General features: G+C 45.6%; 1 protein-coding gene across 1 annotated transcript in view; it reads left to right on the forward strand.

Moving 5' to 3' along the window:
* ANO2 (anoctamin 2) overlaps positions 1 to 15763 on the forward strand; it is a 541215-nt gene that overhangs the window by 318553 nt on the left and 206899 nt on the right. The window lies entirely within an intron of this gene.

Here is a 15763-nt window from a genome sequence, read left to right on the forward strand (position 1 = left end):
GTTTGCCCCGCTGTATAGCTGTAGTATCGCAGCAGAAACGCACACGACTGCTGCGCAATACAAATGCACTATAATATACTTTCTATGTTAGAATGTATATTATAAGTATATCACACCCCTCAGTATGTCACACCTATCGATAGCACACCTATACCAGTCCTTAAAAGGACTTTTGTGGCCCTATTAGCTAGCGTTTGGTGTCCCCTAACAGTCTGTCCCTGTTCCACACAGCAACCTCTCCCTACACTGGCAAAAGACTGAATATAAAATGGCGGCCAGATTGGGTTTATTTATAAGGTAGGGGGTATGTCCATGTGCTGAAACGTCTCAATTGGTTGTCCTGTACCACCTGATGGATGTGTCATGGGCCAAAGTTCTTCACAATGTAAAATAATATGGCACCGGCGTACCACAAACAAGCAAAGTTCGCTGCAAAACAACCGCCAGGCGAACCGCAAGGCCATCTCTAGTAATCACACAAAGAGGTTGGGATAGTTTTAAAGATACACCACACTTGTACAATGAAGCTCAACTTGTCAAGTCTCTAAGATAGAGTCCAATGTGCTCCCATATTATAGCAAGCCACAGTAGCCCCATAAAAGTGCCAACACACTACCCCCATGACAGTCAAATCAACAATTTCCTCTATAACAGTGCCATAAAAAGTTACTCCATAATGGTACTAGCAACAATAGCTTCATTGTAGTATCAGCCACAGTAATCTCATGACAGTGCTAGCCACAGTGTCAGCCTCTATATGAATGGCAATTACAGTGCCCCCATAACAGTGACAGCCATAGTAACCTGGTAAGAGTGCCCCGCACAGTAACCCACAAGAGTGTCAACAACAGTGCGTGTTACATTGCCCCCCCCCATAACAGTGCCAAGAGATACTCCTTACCAGTACTAGACACATTGCCTTCCAATAACGTCAGCCACAGAACCCCATCATAATACCAACACAGGGTCAGCAGCAGCGGCTATATTACAGTACTTGTTACAGTGCCTGTATAACAGTGCCAACCACTAGTAACTTAATATCTATAGCAACTTCATTGTCCCCAAATCCATACTATCAGGAGTAAATCTCTAATAGCTCTAGCTACAGTGTCAGCAATAGTACCATTATAGCAATTCTAGTTGTAGCGCCTTCATAACAATGCCATCAGTCCATACAGTACACTACAGTACATCCCAGTGCCAGCCACAATGCCTACATAAAATGCTACACACAGTACATATTTAACAGTTTTTTAAATGTCTTCCTGTATATTGTAAGAATTGCATATCCAGAAAGGTCATTTCTTGACTACATCGGACATTCTACTGATAAGTACTTGGTTCCTGCAATTAAGTGAAAAATGTGTCCCCTTGGTGCCAGTAACCGACTTAAAGATAATTATCCCACCACCCCAAAGATACATTGACATCCCATCCAGCAGTTATCCAGGAAGTTGCTGACAGTGCTGTCTCCTGAGAAGATCCGGAGACGTATAAGAGATGTATTGTTGAAAAAAGTAGCATTGTAACACAACTACCAGCTGGAATTCTTCCTGTAATAGTTAGGCAGCAGAAGTAACCTGGTCATTGCCCAGTTGGAAATCATGGGCTGATGATTTAGGGGAGAAGCTACACCTGATGGAGCTGCAGGCTCTCAGGCCATGCTGGGAGTTGTAGTTTTGCACCTGCTTGAGAGTCACTGGTTGTGATATTGTCATAATGCAACAGATCCTGTAGACTTCACAGGTTTCCTATATAAAATCCTATAAAATCCTGTTCCAACCAGGACACATCTTGGATAACTTGACACCCGAGACTTGTGACCAACACCCAATATGATGATAATTGAATTGCGGTATTAGTTAGACATTGTAATTGCAGTATTGTTATTAGATTACTTTATGTATGAAGCTTTTATTTGGTCACAGTATGTTGGTATTATTATTGAGCGCTAGAGATGAGTGAAGCAGATATAAATGATTCTGACGCGGATTTTGAGTTTTGAGCAATGTGCTCCTCTCCGTTGTGCACTGTATGGCATTTTATTGCATTGTGTAGAACTGCCACTTGGCCATTATATAAATTATTATTTTGCTGCATTGTACCATATTGTTTTGCACTATATTGTTTGGGTTTCTAATTGAACACATATGTTATGGTTATTTGACGATTGCTTGACGGTACATCATAAGGAGTGAAGAGGCTGCCAACAGAAGATACAACATAGATTTCCAGCCAATATAAGGTCAGCCCTATTTGTAGCCCTGTCTCTAACCAAGTTATTATCCAAATAATTAAAAGGGAAGTACAAGAAACAATGACTGGGCTTTTGATTGATAGGAAAATAAAGCATCACCAGCAATCTATTATAAGGCATCCTGCTCTCTTCTGTCACTTAGTATATTTCTGTTTCCCGATACAGATGCTGCTGTCACTGCAGGTTATTAGATCTACTGATTTAGAACATGTGTATTTTTTTTTTTAAGGGAGCAGTGTTGGTGGTCGAAATTTGTTCAGGGGGTATAGTCCTCACATCTTATTTATTGCATATTTATCATTTGCACTTAAATATTTTCCCCCAATATTTCTCAAGGCAGGGAGGTTTACTAAGTTACAGTGGACACAAACCATGGTATGTGCACATATTTGTACTATCAAGCGTGGTATTGTTATATTGGATTCTTGACAGCCGCAATTTAATAAACCAAAAACTCAATCTTGAGTAAAGTTGTAGTGCACCAGCGCACAGGGGAGGCGTTGGGAGGAGAGGATGGTAGTGTTGGCTGCAGAGAGAATGTGGCAGTACTCACAGAATGGGTGCAACCTTTTTTTCCCTTGGGGGACACCCTAGGTTGAGGGGTCTCCTGCCTGGTATGCCTTTGGTGAAATGGTTGCAAGGCAGGTAGACTTTATGCCCAAAGGGCTAGCCAGTCGATGGCCCACAATGATGAGACCGGTTTCGTAACAAACAACAGCTCTTTACTGAAACTGGTGGCAAAGTGCAAATACATATACTTTAGCAATAGGCACGATAATAGTTTATAGTTCCTGAGGCCACAAGTAGGAGGTATAGACAGGCCAAATGTCTCTATGTCGCTCTATGAATAAATGATGCAATCTTCGGAATTTAAACCTACAAACAATATGTGCGTACCCAGATCACAAAAATGCAAGCAACCATATGTAAGCAACAATAGAATCTTTATTGAAACAACTCAATAAAACACCTATAATGGAGTCATACAAAATTCCATGGGGTAACACAAACATAAGAGAGGAACTACTGGAAAAAAGGGGGAAGGGGTCAGTAGATATTAATATACATAGGGGGAGCAGCAGATGCCATAAATATAGTTAGCATAAAGGTATGTATAAGGTAACCCCCCAAAATTTTCTTACAAAGAATGGGGAAAGAAAAACACAAAAAAGGGTTTCCACATAATGGCTGCTAGCCATGTAAAGTGCATATCAATAGTGCCAAGGCAAACCGGAACAATGATTGTCTCTTAGTTACATGTGCTACTTGTACTCTTAAGTAAAACTTAACATTTATTACTTCTTATAAAATCATTTCTACCTATTACTATTATTTAAAACTATCAGCTGTGTCTGTGAGTTAGTTACTTTTGGCTGTTAACACTGGATACTTTCACTGTTTGATTCATGGTGCAACGCTAACTAGGAGACTATACTGTGTTTCCTGCAATAGGTAGAAATTATTTTATAAGAAATAATAAATGTTACGTTTTTCTTAAGAGTACAAGTAGCACATGTAACTAAGAGACAATCATTGTCCTAGTGATCATTTGAAAATAATGAATTTTGCTGTGTCTCAATATGTGTGAATGGGTCAGCTTTGATAATTGAAGGAAAACCGGAGCACACATTTGGCTACTCACTCAGTCATGAAAACGTAATGACGGCCGCATCACCCATCCCAGTGTCCCTCACTTACCCTACGCATTTCGCCTGATGGATCTTCGGAATTTGGCCAACAGGTGCTTTCTCGAAGACCAATATCTGTTTCTTAAATAATATTGCAGTTGGCCAAGTAGTAGCAAGTGGAGGATGAGAGTGGCAGTAGCCTCACAGTGATACCCCCTAGTTCGGTGCAGTGACATGAGAGCACACCCCATCTTGGGGTGCCCTTGGTATTAAGTGTTTTTTGGCAGGGTGCAAGTCAGGATGCAATGGCAGACAAATTGTGATGGAGTCAGTGACCAGGCTAATTGGTGCAAATAAATAAGTCTCTCTTTACTGAAGTGCAGAATAGGAGTAGTAGTACATCCAACAGCATCTGGGCACAGTTCCAAGCAAATCACAGAGCAATTTCTCCCAATAGCAACATATAGACAGCATCAATGATTAAGGCTGTAGTACCCCTTCCTTCTGTCTTTCTCTAAAGTCTCTCTCTGCAGAATCTTAGGCATGCAGTTGATGTTCATTTAAAGGTTTCTGTTCCCGGGCGGATGGCTACAGATTTTAGATATGGTTGACCAAGCCATCTCAAAGTGTGGAAGACTGCATTAGCAATGATCCCCTCTCACAGCATCAAAGTGTCTTTTTGCCAGAAACAAGCACAATGCTGACTAACTTCAATGCACAGCCTTGTAGAATCTGAACCTTCTACTTTATTTTCTGTCTGGAGCAGTTTGTAGTAGAGCAGCTTGTTTGGGTAGCTGTAGTTTCAGATATGATGGCTCTCTGAAACTTTGGATTAGCTCTGAGGAGCTCACACAACATAGGTTCTCTCTCTTCCTCAGCTAGGAACTCACTCTCAACTGAGTGACTAACCAGGGGGCGAACCCAGGTCCATCTCCTAGCAACCTTAAGGGTTGTTTCAAGTTTTTAACCACAGCCCCACCCAGCAAATATCTCCAAAAGCCTGTTAACCTCTTGGCTGTGGGGAACCCAGCTGTTGGATTCCCAATAATAAGACACCTTAACCCTTTCCTGTGGATGGGTGATATGTTTCTAGTGGGAAAATACTTTAACTAAAGAACCTATTATAAACAACAGATCAACTTTAATACTACATATATAGGTGCACACAAAATGCATGTATACATTTCTACTTGCAATATAGACTTTGATACATACACTCATCACTCACCAGATACAAAGGCATCAGGGTATGGCATTGTATTTGCGTGCATTGAAGAGGCTGCAACACTTACCACAGCAATGTGGCCTCTTCAAACTGTTACTGGTGGAGGTGCCAGGTGCTGGACCCCCACCTACCAGATATTGATGACTTATCCTGAGTAGTGATGAGTGGCAGGGGCAATATTTGAATTTGCGATATTTCGCAAATATTTGAGTGAATATTCGTCATATATTCGTGAATTCAAGTATTCACGCATATTTTCTTGATTGCGAAAATCGGCAATGTAATATGCGCGTATTGCGTGCGCAATACAGGCGTGGGTCACTGTTGTTACATTTTTCAAGCTGCTAGAAGTTTCCTGAGACTGGAGAAAATGGTTGACAGGGCAGAACATTACAATAGCTTTATATGCAGATAGAGTACTCCAATATATTCGCGAATCGTGAATCGCGCCCAACACTAATCCTGAGGATAGGTCGCCAATATTGTACTCCTGAAAAAACTCCTTGTAACGTATTGTAAATTTGAAGATTTGAGAATGAATAAGCCTTTGCAGGCTGAGTGAATAAATATATTTACTAACTGTGATTAATTATACGATAACACAAACAAATCACATACAGAATAATAAAAACTAAATGTGATGATCGAGCACCAAAGTATTCGGGTGTTCAGCCCGAACACACTGCTATATTCGTGTGCTCGACCGAGCACCCGATTATAATGGAAGTCAATGGGAGACAACCAGGCACCCCCTGCTCTGAAGAGGGGAAGGGTGCCTGGTCCACTGGAAAAGGTCAGAAAGTGACAGAAAAACCACCAAAATGGATCGGAAACAGCATGGGGAGGATGTCTGGATGCATCTTGGACTCCCAGGTCGCTGCTGGGAACCATGTTGTCCGAGTTGTACGCCACTTTTACAGACTGACAAAAATACGCACAAACCCCCCCCCCCCCCCCCCAAAAAAAAAATCAATTTTACAGAAAAAATTGTTAGGAAACATTTTTTCCAGTATATTCAATTATATAAAGTGCAAGTGCTGCAAAAAATTACAAGCAAGAGGCACTCCGAAACAGCTTGTATATCACATAAAGGAGGGCCTCATTCACATTGCGGTACAATTGTTCAGGTAGTGGGACTCCTACATTCATAAATTCTATGCACTAAGTGAAAGGGCAGAAACGGCACTCCAAAACACCTTTTGTTACACATAAAGGAGAGCATTATACACACCCTTGAAAAATTATGATTGATGGCCTGCTGGTGACCCTCAAAAACAATTAGAGCAAGGGCCTGCTGATCTGACCATCTAAAACCTTAGAGGCGAGGGCCTGCTGCCGCATTGGTGACTCTAGATAACCTCTGGGCGATTGCACGTTCCTGTGACGGCGACAATCCATTTAGATGTCTGCCCTATCAGCTTTCTATGTTCTTTTCTGCGCCTACCATGGTGATCACGGGTAACGGGGAATCAGGGTTCGATGCCGGAGAGGGAGCTTGAGAAAAGGATACCACATCCAAGGGAGGTCAATGGCTTAAATCTGATTGGCTGTTGTTGCCTTGCCACTTTTTTTCATAATTGTGAGCCACCCAGAGAGGGTGAGTCAAGTTATTAAAGCACAAAATTCCAAGGAAGGCAGCAGGCGCACAGCAATTACCCACTCCCGACTCGGGGAGGTAGTGACGATAAATAACAATACAGGACTCTTAAGATGCCCTGTTATTGGAATGAGTTATAAAAAATTACAGGGAATGTCACTGCGGTATGTTGGATGAGGAAACGTTATATAGGAGATGCCCCGCTGCCGCTTTGTTGACTCTAGATAACTTCTGCCTGATCGAACGTCCCTGTGACGTCCACGATCCATTTGGATATCTTCCCTATCAACTTTCAATGTTCTTTTCTGTGCCTACCATGGTGATCACGGGTAACGGGGAATCAGGGTTCAATGCCGGAGAGGGAGCTTGAGAAAGGGATACCACATTCAAGGGAGGTCAATGGCTGAAATCTGATTGGCTGTTGTTGCCTTGCCCTTTTTTTTTCCTAATTGTGAACCACCCAGAGAGGGTGGATCAAGTTATTGAAGCAGAAGCATCCAAGGAAGGCAGCAGGTGCGCGGCAATTACCCACTCCCGACTCGGGGAGGTAGTGACGATAAATAACAATACAGGACTCTTAAGATGCCCTGTTATTGGAATGAGTAATAAAAAATTACAGGGAATGTCACTGCGGTATTTAGGATGAGGAAACGTTAACTCTAGATAACTTCTGCCTGATCGAACGTGTCTGTGACGTCCACGATCCATTTTGATATATTCTCTATCAACTTTCAATGTTTTTTTATGCACCTAACATGGTGACCACCGGTAACGGGGAATCATTGTTCGATTTCGGAGAGGGAGCCTGATAAACAGCTATGGCTACTACTTCAAAGCAAGGCAGCATGAGTTGCGGGCCTGCAGGTGAGCTGACCCAGTAAAAGATTTTAGGTGTGGGCATGCTGGTGAGCTAACCCTGTAAAACAATATATGCCAGGGCCTGCAGTTGAGCTGGCCCTGTAAAACATTATATGTGAGGGCCTGCAGTTGAGCTGACCCTCTAAAACATTAGGGGTGATGGCCTGCTGCTGAGCTGACCCTCTAAAACAGTAGGGGCGAGGGCCTGCTGGTGAGCTGACGCTCTAAAACATTATATGCGAGTGCCTACTGGTGAGCTGACCCTGTAAAACAGTGTTTTCCAACCAGCGTGCCTCCAGCTGTTGCAAGACTACAACTCCCAGCATGCCCGGGTTGTATTTGTCTGTGCGGGCATGCTGGGAGGTGTAGTTTTGCAACAGCTGGAGGCACACTGGTTGGGAAACACTGCTGTAAAACATTATATGCGAGGGCCTGCTGCTGAGCTGACCCTGTAAAACATTATATGCGAGGGCCTGCTGCTGAGCTGACCCTCTAAAACATTAGGGGCGAGGGCCTGCTGCTGAGCTGACCCTGTAAAACATTATATATGAGGGCCTGCTGCTGAGCTGACCCTCTAAAACATTAGGGGTGAGGGCCTGCTGCTGAGCTGACCCTCTAAAACAGTAGGGGCGAGGGCCTGCTGGTGAGTTGACGCTCTAAAACATTATATGCGAGTGCCTTCTGGTGAGCTGACGCTCTAAAACATTATATGCGAGGGCCTGCTGGTGAGCTGACCCTCTAAAATATTAGGGGCGAGGGCCTGCTGGTGAGCAGACGCTCTAAAACATTATATGCGAGTGCATGCTGTTCAGCTGACCCTATAATTTTTTTTTATACAATCTGGATGAGGAGGAGGAGAAAACAAGATTCAACCATATACTCTTTTTTGTGGTGGAAAAGGTGCATGGGAATACACTACAGTAGATTGAGTACATTATAAATGATAGATTAAAATTGCCTTTATGTTTATCATCAGCTCAGCTCTCCTCTGGTGGAGTTGAGAAGTCAGGGGCAATCCAGGCCTTGTTCCTTTTTATCTGAGTCAACCTGTCTCTGTTATAATGCCACCAGCAGCACTAAATACACACTCAGACAAAACGCTGGCGGCAGGGCAGGCCAGCACCTCCAAGGCGTAGAGTGCAAGTTCGTGCCACGTGTCCAGCTTGGACACCCAGTGGTTGTAAGGCACTGAGGGATAATTTAGGACGCTGACACGGTCTGCAATGTATTCCTTCACCATCTTCCAAAACTTTTCCCTCCATGTACCACTAGGCCGCGCTTCAGGGTGAGGTTGATGGCAGGGTGTCATGAAAGTTTCCCATGCCTTGGAGAGTGTAGCCCTGCCTTTGTTGGAACTGCTGTGTGTTCCCCTTGTCTCCCTTCCTCGGTTGCCTTAGGAAGTACGGACTCTGCCGACAGCGTTGCTAGATGGAAAATTTTGGAGCAATCTCTCAACAAGTACCTTCTGGTATTGCACCGTTTTACTTGTCCTCTCCAGCACAGGAATGAGAGAAGTTCTCTTTGCATCGGGGGTCGAGAAGGGTGAACACCTAGTAATCCATGTTATCTAAAATGTGTATAACGCGAGGGTCGTGGGAAAGGCAGCCTAACATGAAGTCAGTCATGTGTGCCAGAGTACCAACAGGCAAGACGTCGATGTCGACATCAGGATGACTCTCCATCTCCTTATCCTCTGTCTCTTCCTCCTCCTCTTTTGTCCATCCACGCTGACCAGATGGAATTAAAGTTCCATGGGTACTACCCTCTGTAGCAGAGGCAACGGTCTCCAGTTTTTCCTCCTCCTCCTCTTCATGGTCCAATTCGCGCTGAGAAGACGAACTGAGGGTGGGCTGGCTATCACCCTGTGTAAAGTCCTGCCCCATTTCCTCGTCTTCCACATTCAGAGCATCGTCCTTAATTGTGAGCAGCGATCGTTTAAGTAGACACAGCAGTGGGATGGTTACGCTGATAATAGCATTATTGCCACTAATCATCTGTGTGGATTCATCAAAGTTTTTTAAAACCTCACAGAGGTCTGCCATCAATGCCCACTCCTCGGTTGTGAATAGTGGCAGTTGACTCGAAAAGGCGACGACCATGTTGCAGCTGGTATTCCACAACTGCCCTCTGCTGCTCACAAAGCCTGACCAACATATGGAACGTAGAGTTCCAGTGTGTGCTCACGTCGCACAACAGTCAGTGAGCTGGAAGCCGCAAGCGCTGCTGCAGTGTTGACAAACCGGCTGAAGCTGTGGACGACTTGCAGAAATGGGCACACACGCAGCGCGCCTTCACTTGTAGCTCTGGCAAATTGGGGTAGGTTTTGATAAACCGCTGAACCACTAAGTTTAAGACGTAGGCTAGGCATGGGATGTGTGTCAGGTTGCCGAGCTCCAAAGCCGCCACCAAGTTACAGCCATTGTCAGACACAACCATGCCTGGTTGTAGGTTAAGTGGCGAGAGCCACAGCTCAGTTTGGTCCCTTATACCCTGCCACACCTCTGCGGCGGTGTGCTGTTTGTCCCCTAAACAGATCAACTTCAGCCTGTTGATGCTTACCCACACAATGCTACACTGCTTTCAGCTAGCAACTGATTGCTGACTGCTACTGGAGGTGGAAGTGGAGGAGGAGGCGGCGGAGGAGAAGTGGGGGTTGGAGCCACTAACATAGCTGCTGGAGGAGACCCTGATGGACGTAGGGCCCGCAATCCTGGGTGTGGGTAGCACCTGTGCCTTCTCAGGGTACGACTCACTCCCGGCCTCCACAACATTCACCCAGTGTGCCGTCAGGGAAATGTAGCGTCCCTTGCCACCAGCACTTGTCCATGTGTCCGTGGTTAAGTGGACCTTCCCAGTAACTGCATTGGTCAGTGCACGGGTGATGTTCTGGGACACATGCTGGTGTAAGGCGAGCACGGTACAAAGTGAAAAATAGTGGCGGCCGGGGACTGCGTACCGAGGGACGGCCGTCAACATTAGGCTGCGAAAGGCCTCAGTGTCCACAAGCCTAAATGGCAACATTTCAAGGGCCAGTAATTTTGAAAGTTGTGCATTTAGTGCTATTGCCTGTGGGTGGGTATTTACGTTTGCGTTCAAATGACTATTATGGATATTTGGACGCTGCGCTGTGACAGGGAAAAGGGTTGTTGTTGCTAATGGTTCATGCAAAGGTCCAGGTGCAGGGCGAGTGGCATCCGGGCCTGCGCCTTCGACAGCGGATTGGCCAGCAGTGCGTAACACAGAGGAAGAGGAGGCAGTGGTGTCACCCGCAGACCCAGATTGTCGACCCAGGCGTTCGGCCCACTTATTAGGGTGCTTGGATGCCATGTGCCAGATCATGCTGGTGGTGGTGAGGTTCCTAGTGTTCATGCCCCGGCTAAATTTGGTACGGCACAGGTTGCAAACTACCACTCTTTTGTCATCTGCACTGCGGAACACCTACCCCTTTGCAAGATAGATTTACGCATAGGGGTGCTCAGTGTAACGGTTGCGGGCCTGTTTAGTGTAGGCCGACTTCTCCCTTTTGCAACCCCACTGCCTCTTCCAGCCTGTTGCGGTGCTGTGGATCCCTCCCCCTCTGTACTGCTGTCCTCGCTCGGCTTTTCACCTTCCCATGTTGGGTCAGTGACCTCATCGTCAATCACCTTATCTTCCACTTTCTCACTCTGCTCATCCTCCTGACTTGACATAGTCACAACGTCAGTGATTGGTAACTGTATCTCATCATCATCCACCTCGTGAACGAATGTTTGCCGTTCACCATCGTCATCTTCTTGAGACTGTGAAGGCTCAAGAGGTTGGGAATCAGGGCACAATGTCTCAGGTCCCTCTTCAAGCATGCTGGACGCGAGGGCCAAATGTAATAGTGGCGCTGGAAAGAGCATGTGGGATCACTCGTTTTGCAAGCCTCTCCATGGTGGGAGGAAGGATGATTAGAGAGAGGACTCGGTTGACCAGACTCTTGGCTACAGAGACTGGACTTGGTGGAAGAGAGGGTGGTGCTTAACCGACTGGAAGCATTATCTTCAGCAATCCAACTGACCAAATGTTCGCACTGGTCCGACTTGGACAGTGTTGCCCTGCACCGCCAGCTAAGTTGGACATGATGCTGGGTACGGTGGAAGTTTTTTTTTTTCTGGTGCACTGGCAGCAAGCACAGTTTTATTGCGCCCAGGGCCATGGCCTCAGCGTGCACATCAGCATCATGCCCACTTCCCTGTCCCTTAGAGCTCGCCTTTTTCATATTAATGGTTTTGTCACTAGATGTGGCGCAGATTGTTTTGCAGTCCGCTAAAGACACAGTTTTATAATGCAGGACAGTATATGACACAGAAACACACAAAATATGGACACTATATTAGGCCCAGATTATTAGAATTTGCTCTAAAGAAACAGTTTTTCGGATGGCGTACTGTATATGTCACAGAAAGCCACACGCTATGGACCGTAGATTTGGCCCAGATTATAGGAATTTGCAATATAAACTCAGTTTTTCGGATGCAGGACAGTATATGTCACAGAAACACACAGAATATGGACACTATATTAGGCCTAGATTATTGAAATCTGCCCTAAAGAAACATTTTTTGGATGCAGGACAGTATATGTCACAGAAACACATAGAATATGGATACTATATTAGGCCCAGATTATTGGAATTTGCCCTAAAGAAACAGTTTTCGGATGGCGTACTGTATATTTTACAGAAAGCCACACACTATGGACACTATTTTAAGCCCAGATTATTGGAATCTGCGGTACAGACACTGTAGTTTATATTTATATTTGTGGTCGGGCACTCACGAAAAAAAGGACTCCTACCTGCTGGGTTAGCTAAAGCGGTTAGAGTTATGCCGAAACCGCGACGTTGAAGGGATAGCTGAAGGAGGCCATCCTCTTGGTGTGAAGCTGAGATTGAGGGTGGGTAGGGTGGGAGAATTGACACGTCGTTCATTGAAGGAGGGGCAGAAGCGCCATGATATAGGCAACCGTGCCCCTCCCACAAATACAGGCCAATGAATCGGCCTTACCACTTGTGGTCGGGCACTCACGAAAAGAAGGACTCCTACCTGCTTGGTTAGCTAAAGCGGTTAGAGTTATGCCGAAACCGCGACATTGAAGGGATAGCTGAAGGAGGCCAAAAAAACAACGATTCCTTTTCATTCCAGAAGGCTACAAAGATTTATTCATAACACCAAATTCTGACAAGCAAGATTCATTTCAGTATACGGACAAGGAATGTAGCGGCTAATACAGGACGAACGCCAACGACCTAGTCTTTTGATTACATGTGCTGGAACCCGATTCTTTGAAGCGGCAGATGCCGTCCTATGCGAAAGGAATGCCCGGATATTGAGGACGGGTCTACTGCAAGATTGGTTAGTAAAACTCGAATATGGGTTATGAATTGGGGACAGGTAAGATGAGCGTTGTCGAACGGCAGTAAAGGACTGTCGGGCGGCTTGTTCGGCAGAGAGGACAGAAGCTGTTGCAGCACGGTGCACCAATGATGAGAGGTCGGGAAGTAAAACACCTGGGTTGGGGGGCCTACCTGAGAGGTCTTAGTGGTGAGTAGCGAGAGTATGAAACCATCTCGGGAAGCCAAGAGCTGACCGAGAGTGACGTATCTGCTACTGTTAGCCGGGGATGTAAACTCGGCTGGTCTCAAAAACCCATAAAAGGCCAGGTACAGGGCAGCTTTAATTACCAAACTATGCAGGGCACCGAATGGTTTCTTGTCTAACAGGTCGGAAAGGTCGCGAAAAATCTGGCCAGTGACGGGTAGTCGGTGAGTGCGAGTCTCGCTGTCGCTTTTCTCGAGACCCTTCAGAGTAGCTTTAACAGCATGGATTGAAAACAACGAACCTGGCTGGGTGAAACTCATAGCTCTAAAATGTTGCACCCCTGCGAGGTAGGACTTGACCGTGGTGTGAGATAATTTCAAATTGGTGTGACAGTAACCTATGAATGCCAGGATGTACTGAACAAACCCGGTGTCACCTTGCGGACATGAGTCTTGAAATTTCTGGAAGGCTCTCCAACCTGTCTGGTAGGCTCTGGCTGTATTGGGCAAGAGGGACTTGACTAATAGTGACCGAGCGGTAGCGAGATGAGCTTCTATGGAAGGGTCAGAGCAGCGTATGGAGGGACTGGGCTCCCGATGGCGTCCGCTTCTGGACAGATCTGTGAAAAGAGGGTAAAATTAAAACGAGATAACGCGTCGGCTGCTGCATTGTGGTTCCCAGCTACATGTGAAGCTATGTAACGGAACTGGTGTTGGAATGACAGAAGGACCAGGCGCCTAAGAAATAACATGACATATGGAGACTTAGAAGATCCACTATTGAGAATCTCGATGACGGCTGCATTATCGGACACGAAGGACACAGTCTGACCCGATCAACTTTGACCCCAGGTATAGGATGCTGCAATTAAGGGGTAGAGTTCAAACACTGCTGACATACGGAAAAACCCAGGGATGGAACTAACTTCGATTGGCCATCTGTCTGCTAACCAATGGTTGCCAAAAATAGCTGCGAAACCTGTATTGGCAGCGGCGTCGGACAAAACTACGGGGGAGTTGTCGGATATCGTGGGAACAAAGAGTGAGATGCCATTCCATTGCGTGAGGAATTGATCCCACATGTTCAAGTCAGCCACGACCATATCGTCCAGGCCTATGCTGCTATCCTGGGAAGGGGCTGTAGGAAGGAGTGAAAGTAAACGAGATACAAATGCCCTACCTTGCGGAATTATGCACATCGCAAAATTCAGCATGCCTAACAGAGACTGTAGCTGTACTTTCTTAAACACTCTAGTTGACGTGAAATTATGAACGACTTCCCTGATTCTCTGTAATTTGTCCCTTGGCAACCTGGCAACCATGTTCTGGGTGTCCAATACTATACCAAGGAATGTGATGACTGCGGAGGGACCTTCCACTTTCTTGGAAGAGACAGGAACCCCCAATTGTCTGAAACACTCCAGTAGCAAATGAAGGTCTTTGGGGGGAGCGTCAGGACACTCAATAATTAAAAAATCATCCAGGTAGTGAATAATATTGTTACAGTGGAATTCATGGACTAAAATCCAGTGGAGAGCCTTGGCTAACTGGTCAAATAACCATGGGCTACACTTAGACCCGAATGTAAGATTGGAAGCAAAATAATAAAGGCCCCTCCATTTGACACCATACCACTGCCAGAGGGACGGTTTGATCGGTAGTAATTTGTAGGCGTCTGCAATATCAGCTTTAGAAAGGATGGTGCCGGGACCTAACTGTAAGATAAGAGCGATGGCTTGATCTATGGTGGCATATCTCATACTAACTTCTTCTGATGTAATTAGAGAGTTGATGCTAGGTATGGGGGTACCATGCGGGGCGGATAGGTCAATAATCAACCTCTCTTTGTTACTGAATTTACCGAACACAACTCCTATCGGGCTGATTCTCCACCGTTCAAAGGGTGATGACGAAAGAGGGCCTATCAGGAAACCTTTGACTAATTCCGCTGAGATTAATCTATTGGAGACATCGGGGTGATGGTCAGCGGACTGTAAGTTCCTGCACTCGTGTATAGACTCTGGAAGGGCCACCATCCCGGTGTGGAAACCGAACATAAACCCTGTACTAAGGAACTCCACGAAGCCTGGGTCAGGATACCTGCGTAAGAACTGCGGCAACCGAACTATATTAACAATACACATGTAATTATTATCTGATTTTAATGAACAGACTACTTTAGGGTGGGCTCTGAAGCAGTTAGTACATATGTGTAGCAGGCGGCACTGACTGAAGTTACAGGATGCGTAGTTAAAATTATTGCAAATCTGTAACCTGCCGAGTAGTTTGATGGGTCTACCCAGCTTGTCAACTAAACCAGAGGATCTGTGTGAATTGGACGGGCCGGGAACAGGACCTGTAGAACTGGACCCCTCACTTGGAGCAGCCTTATGACACCACACAGTAGAATGGTAAATTGATTGGCACAGGGAGCACGATGGTGCCTTAAGCCCAGTGAAATGCCTACAAAATATCTCTGTATCAATATTAGCCCAGTTTGTGAGAAACTGGAACTGACCCAAAGTGGCAGCTGCCTTGGCCGAGAAAGAACAATGGTAGTCGTAGAAGGAACTACCACCATACTTGTATCCCAACTCCGTTATCCTAAACAAATACAAATCAAGTTCTCTCAGGA

The sequence above is a fragment of the Bufo bufo genome, chromosome 1 (genome assembly GCF_905171765.1).
Source record: "Bufo bufo chromosome 1, aBufBuf1.1, whole genome shotgun sequence".
Lineage (NCBI taxonomy): Eukaryota > Metazoa > Chordata > Amphibia > Anura > Bufonidae > Bufo > Bufo bufo.